This window comes from Oncorhynchus keta, unplaced genomic scaffold (genome assembly GCF_023373465.1).
Source record: "Oncorhynchus keta strain PuntledgeMale-10-30-2019 unplaced genomic scaffold, Oket_V2 Un_contig_1593_pilon_pilon, whole genome shotgun sequence".
In the NCBI taxonomy this organism is placed as follows: Eukaryota; Metazoa; Chordata; class Actinopteri; order Salmoniformes; family Salmonidae; genus Oncorhynchus; species Oncorhynchus keta.
Window position 1 is genome coordinate 2,501 of NW_026279612.1, and position 13,639 is coordinate 16,139.

Genomic DNA, 13,639 nt, shown 5'->3' on the forward strand with positions numbered 1-13,639 from the left:
CCAGAGGGAGAGTAGGGTCAAGACCATCCTGAAAGAAGAAGGGGGAGAGAGAAGGGGGAGAGAGAGAAGGGGAAGAGAGAAAAAAGTGGGGACCCACCAGAGAGAAGGGGGAGAGAAAGAGAAAGAGAGAGAAGGGGGAGAGAGAGAGAAGGGGAGAGAGAAAGTGGGGAGAGAAAGAGAAAGAGAAGGGGGAGAGAGAGAGAAGGGGGAGAGAGAAAAGTGGGGAGAGAGAGAGTAGGGGGAGAGAAAGAGAAACCAAGGGGGAGAGAGAAGGGGGAGAGAGAGAGAAGGGGAGAGAGAAAAGTGGGGAGAGAGATCCTGGGGAGAGAGAGAAGTGGGGAGAGAGAGAAGGGGGAGAGAGAAACACATAAATAGTCCTACAAAGTCCACAACAAAAAACTACATTAAAATAATATGACTTTTAGCAGCTGCTTTCTTCCAAAACGACTTACATAGTGAGCACACAATGAGTGGCCCCAGCGGGTATTGAACCCACCATCCTGTAGTGAATCCACCATCCTGTATTGAACCCATCATCCTGTATTGAACCCACCATCCTGTAGTGAACCCACCATCCTGGCCCCAGCGGGTATTGAACCCACCATCCTGTAGTGAATCCACCATCCTGTATTGAACCCATCATCCTGTATTGAACCCACCATCCTGTAGTGAACCCACCATCCTGGCCCCAGTGGGTAGTGAATCCACCATCCTGTAGTGAATCCACCATCCTGTATTGAACCCACCATCCTGTATTGAACCCACCATCCTGTAGTGAACCCACCATCCTGTATTGAACCCACCATCCTGTATTGAACCCACCATCCTGTAGTGAACCCACCATCCTGTATTGAACCCACCATCCTGTAGTGAACCCACCATCCTGTAGTGAACCCACCATCCTGTATTGAACCCACCATCCTGTATTGAACCCACCATCCTGTATTGAACCCACCATCCTGTATTGAACCCACCATCCTGTATTGAACCCACCATCCTGTAGTGAACCCACCATCCTGTATTGAACCCACCATCCTGTAGTGAACCCACCATCCTGTAGTGAACCCACCATCCTGTAGTGAATCCACCATCCTGGCCCCACCATCCGGGTATTGAACCCACCATCCTGGCCCCAGCGGGTATTGAACCCACCATCCTGAACCCACCCAGCGGGTATTGAACCCACCATCCTGTAGTGAATCCACCATCCTGTAGTGAACCCACCATCCTGTAGTGAACCCACCATCCTGTAGTGAACCCACCATCCTGTAGTGAATCCACCATCCTGTAGTGAATCCACCATCCTGTAGTGAATCCACCATCCTGTAGTGAATCCACCATCCTGTAGTGAACCCACCATCCTGGCCCCAGTGGGTATTGAACCCACCATCCTGTAGTGAACCCACCATCCTGTAGTGAACCCACCATCCTGTAGTGAACCCACCATCCTGTAGTGAATCCACCATCCTGTAGTGAACCCACCATCCTGTAGTGAATCCACCATCCTGTAGTGAATCCACCATCCTGTAGTGAATCCACCATCCTGTATTGAACCCACCATCCTGTATTGAACCCACCATCCTGTAGTGAATCCACCATCCTGTAGTGAATCCACCATCCTGTATTGAACCCACCATCCTGTAGTGAACCCACCATCCTGTAGTGAACCCACCATCCTGTATTGAATCCACCATCCTGTAGTGAATCCACCATCCTGTAGTGAACCCACCATCCTGTAGTGAACCCACCATCCTGGCCCCAGCGGGTATTGAACCCACCATCCTGTATTGAATCCACCATCCTGTAGTGAATCCACCATCCTGTAGTGAACCCACCATCCTGTAGTGAACCCACCATCCTGGCCCCAGTGGGTAGTGAATCCACCATCCTGTAGTGAACCCACCATCCTGTAGTGAATCCACCATCCTGGCCCCAGTGGGTAGTGAATCCACCATCCTGTAGTGAACCCACCATCCTGTAGTGAATCCACCATCCTGTATTGAATCCACCATCCTGTAGTGAACCCACCATCCTGTAGTGAACCCACCATCCTGTAGTGAACCCACCATCCTGTAGTGAATCCACCATCCTGGCCCCAGTCCTGTAGTGAATCCACCATCCTGTAGTGAATCCACCATCCTGTAGTGAACCCACCATCCTGTAGTGAATCCACCATCCTGGCCCCAGTGGGTATTGAACCCACCATCCTGTAGTGAACCCACCATCCTGTAGTGAATCCACCATCCTGGCCCCAGTGGGTAGTGAATCCACCATCCTGTAGTGAATCCACCATCCTGTAGTGAACCCACCATCCTGTAGTGAATCCACCATCCTGGCCCCAGTGTAGTGAACCCACCATCCTGTAGTGAACCCACCATCCTAGTGCCCCATGGGTAGTGAACCCACCATCCTGTAGTGAATCCACCATCCTGTAGTGAACCCACCATCCTGTAGTGAATCCACCATCCTGTAGTGAACCCACCATCCTGGAACCCCCATCCTGCCCCAGCGGGTATTGAACCCACCATTGAACCCACCATCCTGTAGTGAATCCACCATCCTGTATTGAATCCACCATCCTGTAGTGAACCCACCATCCTGTAGTGAACCCACCATCCTGTATTGAACCCACCATCGGGTATTGAACCCACCATCCTGTAGTGAATCCACCATCCTGTAGTGAATCCACCATCCTGTAGTGAATCCACCATCCTGTATTGAACCCACCATCCTGTATTGAACCCACCATCCTGTAGTGAATCCACCATCCTGTAGTGAATCCACCATCCTGTAGTGAATCCACCATCCTGTAGTGAATCCACCATCCTGTATTGAACCCACCATCCTGTATTGAATCCACCATCCTGTAGTGAATCCACCATCCTGTAGTGAATCCACCATCCTGTAGTGAACCCACCATCCTGTAGTGAATCCACCATCCTGTAGTGAATCCACCATCCTGTAGTGAACCACCATCCTGTAGTGAATCCACCATCCTGTAGTGAACCCACCATCCTGTATTGAACCCACCATCCTGGCCCCCACGGGTATGAACCCACCATCCTGTATTGAACCCACCATCCTGTAGTGAACCCACCATCCTGTAGTGAATCCACCATCCTGTGAACCCCCATATTGGGTATAGAACCCACCATCCTGGCCCACCATCCTGTATTGAACCCACCATCCCGGCCCCATCCTGTAGTGAACCCACATCCTGTAGTGAATCCACCATCCTGGCCCCAGTGGTATTGAACCCACCATCCTGTAGACCCACCATCCTGAACCCACCATCCTGTAGTGAATCCACCATCCTGGCCCCAGTGGGTATTGAACCCACCATCCTGTAGTGAATCCACCATCCTGTATTGAACCCACCATCCTGTATTGAACCCACCATCCTGTAGTGAACCCACCATCCTGTATTGAACCCACCATCCTGTAGTGAACCCACCATCCTGTATTGAATCCACCATCCTGTAGTGAATCCACCATCCTGTAGTGAACCCACCATCCTGTATTGAACCCACCATCCTGTATTGAACCACCATCCTGTAGTGAACCCACCATCCTGTAGTGAATCCACCATCCTGTAGTGAACCCACCATCCTGTAGTGAATCCACCATCCTGTAGTAAATCCACCATCCTGTAGTGAACCCACCATCCTGGTCCCAGCGGGTATTGAACCCACCATCCTGTAGTGAACCCACCATCCTGTAGTGAATCCACCATCCTGGCCCCAGCGGGTATTGAACCCACCATCCTGTAGTGAATCCACCATCCTGGCCCCAGTGGGTATGAACCCACCATCCTGGCCCCATCCTGGGTATTGAACCCACCATCCTGTAGTGAACCCACCATCCTGGCCCCAGCGGGTATTGAACCCACCATCCTGTAGTGAACCCACCATCCTGTAGTGAACCCACCATCCTGGCCCCAGTGGTATGAACCCACCATCCTGGCCCCAGCGGGTATAGAACCCACCATCCCTGTAGTGAACCCACAATCCTGTAGTGAACCCACCATCCTGGCCCCAGCGGGTGAACCCACCATCCTGAATCCACCATCCTGTGGGTAGTGAACCCACCATCCTAGTGAACCCACCATCCTGTATTGAACCCACCATCCTGTAGTGAACCCACCATCCTGTAGTGAACCCACCATCCTGTAGTGAATCCACCATCCTGTCTTGAACCCACCATCCTGTAGTGAACCCACCATCCTGTAGTGAATCCACCATCCTGTAGTGAATCCCACCATCCTGTATTGAACCCACCATCCTGTAGTGAACCCACCATCCTGTAGTGAATCCACCATCCTGTAGTGAATCCACCATCCTGGCCCCAATGGGTATTGAACCCACCATCCTGTAGTGAACCCACCATCCTGTAGTGAACCCACCATCCTGGCCCCAGTGGGTAGTGAACCCACCATCCTGTAGTGAATCCACCATCCTGTAGTGAACCCACCATCCTGTAGTGAACCCACCCTGTAGTGAATCCACCATCCTGTAGTGAACCCACCATCCTGTAGTGAACCCACCATCCTGTAGTGAATCCACCATCCTGTAGTGAACCCACCATCCTGTAGTGAACCCACCATCCTGTAGTGAATCCACCATCCTGTAGTGAACCCACCATCCTGTAGTGAACCCACCATCCTGTAGTGAATCCACCATCCTGTAGTGAATCCACCATCCTGTAGTGAACCCACCATCCTGTAGTGAATCCACCATGGCCCCTGTATTGAACCCACCATCCTGTAGTGAACCCACCATCCTGTAGTGAACCCACCATCCTGTAGTGAATCCACCATCCTGGCCCCAGTGGGTAGTGAACCCACCATCCTGTAGTGAATCCACCATCCTGGCCCCAGTGGGTAGTGAACCCACCATCCTGTATTGAATCCACCATCCTGTAGTGAATCCACCATCCTGTATTGAACCCACCATCCTGTAGTGAACCCACCATCCTGTAGTGAATCCACCATCCTGTAGTGAACCCACCATCCTGAATCCACCATCCTGGGTAGTGAACCCACCATCCTGTAGTGAACCCACCATCCTGTAGTGAATCCACCATCCTGTAGTGAACCCACCATCCTGTAGTGAACCCACCATCCTGGCCCCAGTGGGTATGAACCCACCATCCTGGCCCCAGTGGGTAGTGAACCCACCATCCTGCAGTGAACCCACCATCCTGTAGTGAACCCACCATCCTGGCCCCAGTGGGTAGTGAATCCACCACCAGTGGGTATTGAACCCCAATCCTGGAATCCCCAGTAGTGAATCCACCATAGAACCCACCATCCTGTAGTGAACCCACCATCCTGTAGTGAACCCACCATCCTGGCCCCAGTGGGTAGTGAATCCACCATCCTGGCCCCAGTGGGTAGTGAACCCACCATCCTGGCCCCAGTGGGTATGGAACCCACCATCCTGGCCCCAGTGGGTATTGAACCCACCATCCTGGCCCCAGTAGTATAGAACCCACCATCCTGTCCCCAGTGGGTAGTGAACCCACCATCCTGGCCCCAGTGGGTAGTGAACCCACAATCCTGTCCCCAGTGGGTAGTGAACCCACCATCCTGGCCCCAGTGGGAACCCACCAGTGAACCCACCATCCTGGCCCCAGTGGGTAGTGAACCACCATCCTGGCCCCAGTGGATATTGAACCCACCATCCTGGCCCCAGTGGATATTGAACCCACCATCCTGTAGTGAACCCACCATCCCCAGTGGGTAGTGAACCCACCATGGCCCTGGGTAGTGAACCACCATCCTGGCCCCAGTGGATATTGAACCCACCATCCTGGCCCCAGTGGGTAGTGAACCCACCCATCCTGTAGTGAACCCACCATCCTGTAGTGAACCCACCATCCTGGCCCCAGTGGATATTGAACCCACCATCCTGTAGTGAACCCACCATCCTGGCCCCAGCGGGTAGTGAACCCACCATCCTGGCCCCAGTGGGTAGTGAACCCACCATCCTGTAGTGAACCCACCATCCTGTAGTGAACCCACCATCCTGGCCCCAGCGGGTATTGAACCCACCATCCTGGACCCAGCGGGTATTGAACCCACCATCCTGGCCCCACAGTGAACCCAAAAGGTGATTGGCTCCATTAGGATCTATAGCTGTGAACCCACCATCTTGTCCCCAGTGGCTTCTTGATTAGTGATCCATCCTGTGATTGAACCCACCATCCTGGCCCCAGCGGGATTAGAACCCACCATCCTGGACCTATAGCTGAATCCAGGATCCTGGCCCCTGGATTAGGAACCCACCATCCTGAGAGGATGTGGTTCCTGAATCCACGATCCTGGCCCCAGGTGTGGCTTGAACCCACCATCCTAGGACCTATAGCTATGAACCCACCATCCTGGTTCCCAGATTAGGATCTATAGCTAACCCACCATCCTGGCCCCAGTGGGTTTGAACTCACCATCCTGTAGTGAATCCACTGGATCCTGGCCCCAGCGAGTATTGAACCCACCATGTAGTGAATCCACAATCCTGATCTATAGCTGGTGAACCCAGCATATGAGAACCCATCCCTGGCCCCACCTGGAACCCAGGATCCTGGCTATGAGTGGGTGGTGAATTACCATCCTGGCTATGAAAGGATATTCTACAATCTAGCCCCACAGCTATGAGAGGTGATTGGCTTCCTGGATTAGGATCTATAGCTATGACAGGATGTTGCTTCCTGGATTAGGATCTATAGCTATGAGAGGATGTTGCTTCCTGGATTAGGATCTATAGCTATGAGAGGATGTGGTTCCTGGATTAGGATCTATAGCTATGAGAGGATGTGGTTCCTGGATTAGGACCTATAGCTATGAGAGGATGTGGTTCCTGGATTAGGATCTATAGCTATGAGAGGATGTGGTTCCTGGATTAGGATCTATAGCTACGAGAGGATGTGGTTTCCTGGATTAGGATCTATAGCTGAAATCCATGTCAGGTGTGTGTGTGGTGTGTGTGTGTGTGTGTTTAAGGTGTGTGTGTGTGTATGCTTAAGGTGTGTGTGTGTGTGCTTAAGGTGTATGTGTTCTCACCCCAGGCCCAGCTGTCGACAGACGACCTCCACGTCGCTCTCATCCCATTGGTCGTCGCAGACGGATCCCCACACGCCCCGTGGAAAACCTCAACACGCCCCTCCCACGCTGACACCCCCCCACCAACCTCACTGGCACCAACGCTACCACTGGACACAGACACACCGAAACACAGAGGACAGTTACTACCCCCTAACCCTAACCCTAACCCTACCCCTAACCCTAACCCTAACCCTACCCCCTAACCCTAACCCACTGGACACAGACACACCAAAACACAGAGGACAGAGTTACTACCCCCTAACCCTAACCCTAACCGAAACACAGTTGACAGTTACTACCCCCCCCTAACCCTAACCCTAACCCTAACCCTAACCGAAACACAGAGGACAGTTACTACCCCCTAACCCTAACCGAAAAACAGAGGACAGTTACTACCCCCTAACCCACTGGACACAGACACACCAAAACACAGAGGACAGTTACTACCCCCTAACCCTAACCCTAACCCTAACCCTACCCCTAACCCTAACCCTACCCCTAACCCTAACCCTAACCCAAACACAGAGGACAGTTATTACCCCCTAACCCACTGGACACAGACACACCAAAACACAGAGGACAGTTACTACCCCTAACCCTAACCCTAACCCTAACCGAAACACAGAGGACAGTTACTACCCCCTAACGCTAACACAGAGGACAGTTACTACCCCCTAACCCTAACCCTAACCCTAACCGAAACACAGAGGACAGTTACTACCCCCTAACCCTAACCCTAACCGAAACACAGAGGACAGTTACTACCCCCTAACCCTAACACTAACCGAAACACAGAGGACAGTTACTACCCCCTAACCCTAACCCTAACCGAAACACAGAGGACAGTTACTACCCCCTAACCCTAACCCTAACACAGAGGACAGTTACTACCCCCTAACCCACTGGACACAGAACACCGAAACACAGAGGACAGAGTTACTACCCCCCTAACCCTAACCCTACCCCCTAACCCTAACCCTAACCCTAACCCACAGAACACCGAAACACAGAGGACAGAGTTACTACCCCTAACCCTAACCCTACCCCCCTAACCCTAACCCTACCCCCTAACCCTAACCCTACCCCCTAACCCTAACCCTAACCCACTGGACACAGAACACCGAAACACAGAGGACAGAGTTACTACCCCCTAACCCTAACCCTACCCCCTAACCCTAACCCCCTAACCCTAACCCTACCCCTAACCCTAACCCTAACCCACTGGACACAGAACACCGAAACACAGAGGACAGAGTTAGCCCAAACTACCCCCTAATCCTAACCCTACCCCTAACCCTAACCCTACCCCCTAACCCTAACCCTATCCCCCTAACCCTAACCCTACCCCCTAACCCTAACCCACTGGACACAGAACACCGAAACAGAGGACAGAGTTAGCCCAAACTACCCCCTAATCCTAACCCTACCCCTAACCCTAACCCTACCCCCTAACCCTAACCCTATCCTCCCTAACCCTAACCCTAACCCTAACCCACTGGACACAGAACACCGAAACACAGAGGACATAGTTAGCCCAAACTACCCCCTAATCCTAACCCTACCCCCTAACCCTAACCCTACCCCCTAACCCTAACCCACTGGACACAGACACACTGAAACACAGAGGACAGAGTTACTACCCCCTAACCCTAACCCCCTAACCCTAACCCTACCCCCTAACCCTAACCCTACCCCCTAACCCTAACCCTAACCCTAACCCACTGGACACAGAACACCGAAACACAGAGGACAGAGTTAGCCCAAACTACCCCTAATCCTAACCCCCACACATTTTCTACTAGTCCAGTGTGAATAGTACTAGTTCAGTCTGAATAGTACTAGTCTGAATAGTACTAGTCCAGTCTGAATAGTACTAGTCTGAATAGTACTAGTCCAGTCTGAATAGTACTAGTCTGAATAGTACTAGTCCAGTGTGAATAGTACTAGTCTGAATAGTACTAGTCCAGTCTGAATAGTACTAGTCTGAATAGTACTAGTCCAGTGTGAATAGTACTAGTCTGAATAGTACTAGTTCAGTCTGAATAGTACTAGTCCAGTCTGAATACTACTAGTCCGGTCTGAATAGTACTAGTCCAGTCTGAATAGTACTAGTCTGAATAGCACTAGTTCAGTAGTCTGAATAGTACTAGTCAGTCTGAATAGTACTAGTCCAGTCTGAATAGTACTAGTCTGAATAGTACTAGTTCAGTCTGAATAGTACTAGTCCAGTCTGAATAGTACTAGTCCAGTCTGAATAGTACTAGTCTGAATAGTACTAGTCCAGTCTGAATAGTACTAGTCCAGTCTGAATAGTACTAGTCCAGTCTGAATAGTACTGGTCTGAATAGTACTAGTCCAGTCTGAATAGTACTAGTCCAGTGTGAATAGTACTAGTCTGAATAGTACTGGTCTGAATAGTACTAGTCCAGTCTGAATAGTACTAGTCCAGTGTGAATAGTACTAGTCTGAATAGTACTAGTTCAGTCTGAATAGTACTAGTCTGAATAGTACTAGTTCAGTCTGAATAGTACTAGTCTGAATAGTACTAGTTCAGTCTGAATAGTACTAGTTCAGTCTGAATACTACTAGTCCAGTCTGAATAGTACTAGTCCAGTCTGAATAGTACTAGTTCAGTCTGAATAGTACTAGTCTGAATAGTACTAGTCCAGTCTGAATAGTACTAGTCTGAATAGTACTAGTTCAGTCTGAATAGTACTAGTTCAGTCTGGATAGTACTAGTCCAGTCTGAATAGTACTAGTCTGAATAGTACTAGTCTGAATAGTACTAGTTCGAATAGTACTAGTTCAGTCTGAATAGTACTAGTTCAGTCTGAATACTACTAGTCCAGTCTGAATAGTAGTAGTTCAGTCTGAATAGTACTAGTTCAGTCTGAATAGTACTAGTCTGAATAGTACTAGTCTGAATAGTACTAGTCTGAATAGTACTAGTTCAGTCTGAATACTACTAGTCTGAATAGTACTAGTCCAGTGTGAATAGTACTAGTCTGAATAGTACTAGTTCAGTCTGAATAGTACTAGTTCAGTCTGAATACTACTAGTCCAGTCTGAATAGAACTAGTCCAGTGTGAATACTACTAGTCCAGTCTGAATACTACTAGGCCAGTCTGAATAGTACTAGGCCAGTCTGAATACTGCTAGTCCAGTCTGAATACTACTAGTCCAGTCTGAATACTGCTAGTCCAGTGTGAATAGTACTAGTCCAGTCTGAATACTACTAGTCCATTCTGAATACTACTAGTCCAGTCTGAATAGTACTAGTCCAGTCTGAATAGTACTAGGCCAGTCTGAATAGTACTAGCCCAGTCTGAATAGTACTAGTCTGAATAGTACTAGTCCAGTCTGAATAGTACTAGTCCAGTCTGAATAGTACTAGTCTGAATAGTACAGTCTGAATAGTACTAGTCCAGTCTGAATAGTACTAGTCCAGTCTGAATAGGACTAGCCCCTCTGAATAGTACCTTCAGGAACGGCTAGTACCCCCTCCACCTTCCATCTGAATAGTACAGGTAGTCCAGTCTGAATACCTTCCATTGGGGTCCAGGTGACCCCTGCAGAGTAGTACTACCTTCCAGTTGGGGTACAGGTCCAGTCTGCAATGGGGACTACTCCCCTCCTACCTTCCATTGGGGTACCACCCCTGCAGAGTGGGGACCTTCCTACCTTCCATTGGGGTACAGGTGACGGCTGCAGAGTGGGGACACTCCCCTCCTACCTTCCATTGGGGTACAGGTGACCCCTGCAGAGTGGGGACACTCCCCTCCTACCTTCCATTGGGGTACAGGTGACGGCTGCAGCGTGGGGACACTCCCCTCCTACCTTCCATTGGGGTACAGGTGACCCCTGCAGAGTGGGGACACTCCCCTCCTACCTTCCATTGGGGTACAGGTGACGGCTGCAGAGTGGGGACACTCCCCTCCTACCTTCCATTGGGGTACAGGTGACCCCTGCAGAGTGGGGACACTCCCCTCCTACCTTCCATTGGGGTACAGGTGACGGCTGCAGAGTGGGGACACTCCCCTCCTACCTTCCATTGGGGTACAGGTGACCCCTGCAGAGTGGGGACACTCCCCTCCTACCTTCCATTGGGGTACAGGTGACCCCTGCAGAGTGGGGACACTCCCCTCCTACCTTCCATTGGGGTACAGGTGACCCTGCAGCGTGGGGACACTCCCCTCCTACCTTCCATTGGGGTACAGGTGTTGGCTGCAGAGTGGGGACACTCCCTCCTACCTTCCATTGGGGTACAGGTGACGGCTGCAGAGTGGGGACACTCCCCTCCTACCTTCCATTGGGGTACAGGTCCATTGGGGTACAGGTGACCTGCAGCAGCGGGGACACTCCCTCCTACCTTCCATTGGGGTACAGGTGACGGCTGCAGAGTGGGGACACTCCCCTCCTACCTTCCATTGGGGTACAGGTGACCCCTGCAGAGTGGGGACACTCCCCTCCTACCTTCCATTGGGGTACAGGTGACGGCTGCAGAGTGGGGACACTCCTCCTACCTTCCATTGGGGTACAGGTGACCCCTGCAGAGTGGGGACACTCCCTCCTACCTTCCATTGGGGTACAGGTGACCCCTGCAGAGTGGGGACACTCCCCTCCTACCTTCCATTGGGGTACAGGTGACGGCTGCAGCGTGGGGACACTCCCCTCCTACCTTCCATTGGGGTACAGGTGACGGCTGCAGCGTGGGGACACTCCCCTCCTACCTTCCATTGGGGTACAGGTGACGGCTGCAGAGTGGGGACACTCCCCTCCTACCTTCCATTGGGGTACAGGTGACCCCTGCAGCGTGGGGACACTCCCCTCCTACCTTCCATCAGAGTGGGGACACTTGGGGTACAGGTGACGGCTGCAGAGTGGGGACACTCCCCTCCTACCTTCCATTGGGGTACAGGTGACAGCTGCAGAGTGGGGACACTCCCTCCTACCTTCCATTGGGGTACAGGTGACCCCTGCAGAGTGGGGACACTCCTCCTACCTTCCATTGGGGTACAGGTGACGGCTGCAGAGTGGGGACACTCCCCTCCTACCTTCCATTGGGGTACAGGTGACCCCTGCAGAGTGGGGACACTCCCCTCCTACCTTCCATTGGGGTACAGGTGACGGCTGCAGAGTGGGGACACTCCCCTCCTACCTTCCATTGGGGTACAGGTGACGGCTGCAGCGTGGGGACACTCCCCTCCGTTCCATGGAACACTGGGACACTGCAGTATATCAGGCTCCTCCCCTGACAGTGGACCGCCCCCAGTGCATTCTGACCACACCCCCTCGAGGAGATAGGGGCGGAGGAGCGCGCTCGGCCAGAGAAACTACAGGGAGAGAGAGATGGAGACACAGACAGACAGACAGACAGACAGACAGACAGACAGACAGAGACACACAGGACAGACACACACACACAGGCACACACACACACACACGCACACACACACACACACACACACACACACACACACACACACACACACACACACACACACACACACACACACACACACACACACACACAGTCAAGCAGTCATTTTAAACCAATCACTGTCACCCTCTTTAGCATGTCTGTCTGTATCCCCCAACCCTCTCCTCTGACCTGACCTTTGGCGCTCTGTGTGTGTGTGTGTGTGTGTGTGTGTGTGTGTGTGTGTGTGTGTGTGTGTGTGTGTGTGTGTGTGTGTGTGTGTGTGTGTGTGTGTGTGTGTGTATCGGTGTCAGCAGCGTCTCTATTTCCACCAGGGAAATCAAGGGGTCTCTCCACCACAGCTGAGGAGCTCTGTCTCTGGATAAGATCTGTCCACATCTCCCTCCTCCTTCCTGTCCCTGTCGACCCCTAGTACAGTATCCCTTCTACAGGCTATAACCCTAGTACAGTATCCCTTCTACAGGCTATAACCCCTAGTACAGTATCCCCTTCTACAGGCTATAGTATCCCTTCTACAGGCTATAACCCCTAGTACAGTATCCCCTTCTACAGGCTATAACCCCTAGTACAGTATCCCTTCTACAGGCTACAACCCCTAGTACAGTATCCCCTTCTACAGGCTATAACCCCTAGTACAGTATCCCCTTCTACAGGCTATAACCCCTAGTACAGTATCCCCTTCTACAGGCTATAACCCCTAGTACAGTATCCCCTTCTACAGGCTATAACCCCTAGTACAGTATCCCCTTCTACAGGCTATAACCCACAGTACAGTATCCCCTTCTACAGGCTATAACCCCTAGTACAGTATCCCTTCTACAGGCTATAACCCACAGTACAGTATCCCCTTCTACAGGCTATAACCCCTAGTACAGTATCCCTTCTACAGGCTATAACCCACAGTACAGTATCCCCTTCTACAGGCTATAACCCACAGTACAGTATCCCCTTCTACAGGCTATAACCCCTAGTACAGTATCCCCTTCTACAGGCTATAACCCACAGTACAGTATCCCTTCTACAGGCTATAACCCACAGTACAGTATCCCCTATAACCCATAGGCAATACCACTACATTAAGTGTGTGTGATGGAGTA

General features: G+C 51.5%; 2 long non-coding RNA genes across 11 annotated transcripts in view; both read right to left on the reverse strand.

Annotated features, from left to right (window-relative positions):
* The window catches only part of LOC127919171 (uncharacterized), a 9,254-nt gene extending 2,115 nt beyond the window's left edge, over positions 1-7,139 (reverse strand). The window contains exon 1 of the long non-coding RNA XR_008102105.1: positions 7,061-7,139. This is a non-coding gene — a long non-coding RNA (uncharacterized LOC127919171). The remainder of the gene's footprint in view (positions 1-7,060) is intronic.
* Positions 7,140-10,783: 3,644 nt separating this feature from the next.
* On the reverse strand, positions 10,784-12,344 carry LOC127919172 (uncharacterized). 10 transcript variants are annotated; one of them, XR_008102115.1, is made up of 4 exons: positions 12,105-12,344; positions 11,677-11,884; positions 10,940-11,251; positions 10,784-10,887 (listed from the first exon to the last, which is right to left on the reverse strand). It is a non-coding gene; the product is annotated as an uncharacterized LOC127919172 (long non-coding RNA). The 10 variants fall into 10 exon arrangements; XR_008102110.1 differs by adding an exon at positions 11,472-11,575 and having other exon boundaries at positions 10,790-11,199; positions 11,781-11,884; XR_008102114.1 differs by having other exon boundaries at positions 10,790-10,835.
* Positions 12,345-13,639: the final 1,295 nt, after the last annotated feature.